The sequence below is a fragment of the Frankliniella occidentalis genome, unplaced genomic scaffold, assembly GCF_000697945.3.
Source record: "Frankliniella occidentalis isolate FOCC.00 unplaced genomic scaffold, Focc_3.1 Scaffold94, whole genome shotgun sequence".
NCBI lineage: Eukaryota > Metazoa > Arthropoda > Insecta > Thysanoptera > Thripidae > Frankliniella > Frankliniella occidentalis.
This window is the reverse complement of record NW_026267223.1, coordinates 380461-384200: the sequence shown is the minus strand read 5'-3', so window position 1 is coordinate 384200 and position 3740 is coordinate 380461. Positions and strand designations below refer to the sequence as shown.

At 48.9% G+C, this 3740-nt stretch overlaps 1 protein-coding gene and 1 long non-coding RNA gene across 18 annotated transcripts in view; one reads left to right on the top strand and one right to left on the bottom strand.

Moving 5' to 3' along the window:
* The window catches only part of LOC127749798 (uncharacterized), a 210102-nt gene that overhangs the window by 20996 nt on the left and 185366 nt on the right, over nucleotides 1-3740 (bottom strand). The window contains exon 4 of the long non-coding RNA XR_008011362.1: nucleotides 113-331. This is a non-coding gene — a long non-coding RNA (uncharacterized LOC127749798). The remainder of the gene's footprint in view (nucleotides 1-112; nucleotides 332-3740) is intronic.
* The window catches only part of LOC113218380 (potassium voltage-gated channel subfamily KQT member 1-like), a 188648-nt gene that overhangs the window by 19754 nt on the left and 165154 nt on the right, over nucleotides 1-3740 (top strand). The gene's annotated exons all lie outside the window — the stretch shown is intronic.

Here is a 3740-nt window from a genome sequence, read left to right as displayed (position 1 = left end):
CCCCCCCCTGCTCCGCTCGGCTTCCCGCCGTCTCTCTCCTTCGAGGGCTTTAATTTGTGGAAATCGGGTTCATTAATTTTGCTTGAAGGCTTTGCGTGCTCGGTGGTCTTACTTAATTTTTGTCTTCCGGCTGGTGGAGTTGAAGGAAGGGAACAACATCACAAAGTACAGAACCCTGTACTTTGTGTTGTTCAACAGCGGCAAGGGGCGCAGTGAAGGACGAGCTTAAAGGCAGCAGGAAGCAGTGTTCTTTGGATCGGCGCGGGCGGCGATGTGTAGACGTCCACCCGGCTTGTTCACCCCCACTCGCAGAAAGAAGCCCCGCAGCAAACTGTGGAAAACATCACCATAACAAGTCAGCATTGATTTTGTGTAAGGTCGTCCAATCACCATGCCAGGGGGAGGTAATTAATTATGTAAACGTGATGCCGTGTCGCGAGCATTCCTCAACATAGAGTCGTCAGTAGCAACTGAGGGGGAAAGTTGGACACAAAACTTTTCCTACTTTTCAGTCCCTCTACCCGCTCCCATCTTTCTCCACTCCTCCCTCTGTCTGTCTATCTGTCTCTCCCTCTAGCTCTCCCTCTCGTTCGCTTACTCTTCCCCTTACCCCAGTAATTAAATGTTTCAATTTGCTGTGTTTGTCGGTGGACGACCTAACCTCACTTTTTCTCTCCCTCCCCCGCTGGCTTCCCCACAACGCTTATTTTTCAGGCACCACTGCCACAGGAGGGAGCAAGGTAAACGTACACTGTTTGCAAGACGAACTAGGGCGGAGAGAGAGTGAGAGAGTAGGACAGAAAGAAGAGAGTAACGCTCCCCGTACGTCAGGACATCAATCACAGCGCTGCCAAGTGGCAGTCGGGAAAGAAATCCTCCCCGGTGACCCCTGCAGTGCCAACTCCCCTCCCCCCACCCTATCTGTCGAGCTGCTGACCTGGTGATTAGAAAGCCCTGAACCGCAGGTCCCGGCGTTTCGTCACGTTTTTGCCATCTGCAGGCGCAGTTGGTAGTTGCAAGATAAAACTATCAGAGACGAAAACTAACCTTATTACACATTCTTTTCGAAACGACAGAAGAGCTATTAGGGAAATTAGACAACGTTACTTGGATTATTAAAATCTTATTACACAGTTGTTGTAATTTCTCGAGGAATTTCTACATTTTACATTTTACTGAAGAAAATTACTTTTAGTTGCCTTAGTAACAAAAATGATTCCGAATGTTTGGCTTGGGCTTGTTCAGTTATTTTCATCCCTGTCTTTTTACTGGAGGGTTGCCGCTTGAAGAAGGGTGCGCGACATGGCCAGGCGGCCGTGAAATTACGGTGACTACCTCGGGACTTTAACGAACTAAGAGACAACCCCACTTCCCCCGGTGTATACGGCAAGTGAGATGCGCGCACACTCGTTGGGCCCGCGGTGTGTGTGCTGATAGTGTCTGTCTGTGCGGCCCGCGGGGCGGCGGCCGGCACAGCCCGGGGAACGAAGCGAAGGCCTCATCGACAGGCCTAATCGTTATTTATAGACGATGAGGTGCAGCCTGCGCTTCGCCGAGCCCAGAAAGAGAGAGAGAGAGAGAGAGAGAGAGAGAGAGAGAGAGAGAGAGAGAGCGAGAGAGAGAGAGAGAGAGAGAGAGCGAGAGCGAGAGAGAGAGATTTATGAGAGAGACGGACAGCAGTAAGTCAAACTGCCGAAGCCTCCCGCGAAGCGAGCCGGTGTCGTGCGAGAGCAAAGAGCAGCCTTTGTTTTGGCGTTTGAGACCTCTTACCTCTTTAATCCTTGTAATCTTGGAATTAAGGTCGTAATAAGTCGCACGAGGGCGCAAAGGCAGCGGTGTGGTGAAAAGAGAGGCGTGTGATTCACAAGGTGGATGACAAAACTTGTTAAAGAAGGAAGGGATTGACGATCTTTGAGTCTTTGAAAGATATACTTCTTTTACACGGCTCTTATGAGCTGAATCGTACACTGGAAATGCAAGTGTGTGAATGTCGCTCACCTGCAGGTGACTTTAACAGGTGAGCAGGTGAGCGACATTCACACACTTGCATTTCCAGTGTAATGGTCAGGCATCGGAATTGGTTTTTCTTTTCACTTTTGGACAAGTTTCAGAGGTTTTCATATGAGATGGATTCGTGTAGGCTAGATATTGTGCAACAGACTTTTCAAACACTTGCCAGCTGAGTGGCAATTACCTGTCCAATAATTACTAACACCAAACTACAGGGGTCTGATTGCGCAGGCTGTTGACTGAGGTTGGTTCATTTTCCCCAGCTCTCCAACGCACGTCTTCAAGTCAAGCCTCAACAGAACTGAGTCCACAAACACAGAGTCCAGTAGTCGGCAACAGAGCAATGAGAATTCAGATTGTTGAGCGTGAAAATCGCACCATGAGTGGGACACACTACTTACTGTGAATGTGGCACAGTAGTAGTGGGGTGTTGAGTAATGGCGGACTCGTACTTGATTTGACAGTGTACGTCGTCTTGATATACAAATATGAAAAGAGGTTCTGGACCCGTTACTATCTCTGGTGCGGGTTATAGTTCACGTTATGACTGGCCGCAGATATGGCGCTGGGAGGCGTTTACAACAACTTTGTGTGCGGAGAAAGTATGGGGTGGTGCAGGGCGGGAGCAGCCGTAGGAGAGAAGCGGTGTGGGAAAGGGGGCAACAGGGGAGGGTGGGGGCTAAGGGTTGAGTTCAAGTCGTAAGCCCGTTTGTACCTCCGCCGGGTGGCAGAGGGATCAGTGCATGCCCGGTATGGCGGCCGAGCCGAGGCCGACCGCATACGGGCCAGAACAGCCGCGCTCGCCTGGACCGAAACAGAGTGCCGGGGATTACATTAGCATGGCGCAATAATAGCTGCATAACGGCCGACGTACCCGTGGCGGGACGTACCGTGCCCCGTTCCTTCTGTAAATAATTAATACAGGGACACTATAGCGACCACTCTACAGAGTGTGTTGTGTGTGGCATTCGAACACTATAAAGTGCCAGTAAATATGATCCGAGAAAAAGTGGAAAGGCTTAAAAACAATTTTGAATAAATATTTATAAAGATAGCTTTTATTTGGCAGAATAAGAACATAATTATGCACATTTTAAATTTCATTTGGAGAGGAGTGATGGACCAGTGAAATTTCTTAACTTTGTAAGACTGATCAGTGAAGTCGATACATATCGCCTTCAGGGCATATGTCCAATTTACTTGATAAATTATAACTATGCTTAAATAACGATTGCAAATTACCGATGATTAAATCTCTTAAAATAAACGTTCACAAATTTTGATTAATTAAACACTTTTTCCGAGGGGCACCATCTAATTCGCGTCCTCACACTTCCTGGGACGTGACAGCCAATTCTAAGCGTTTGTTGACTGTCGACAGGCTGCCTTTGTTAACGGCATTGGCCCACAGTCGTACGAACTGCGTTAAAGGCCGACCCATCCGTTCGATCGACGGTTGACGGCAAACGAGGGTGATGGCCGCGCTAACGACTGGCGCCGAGCTGCAGCTGGTGACACCGACCACCGACGTCGTCGGAGGTATATATATATGCTCCCCAGAGGCAAAGAAGAATGAAAGGTCTGAGAAAAATTGAAAGATAATGTGCGAATTGCGGCGGCCGATCATCGGCGAGTTATCTCCGGAACTTTTTTCCCCCCGATTTAATGAATCACCCACATCGCCGACGATCTGCGAATTTTTGACAGACCTTTTCCTTTGCCTCGTGGGC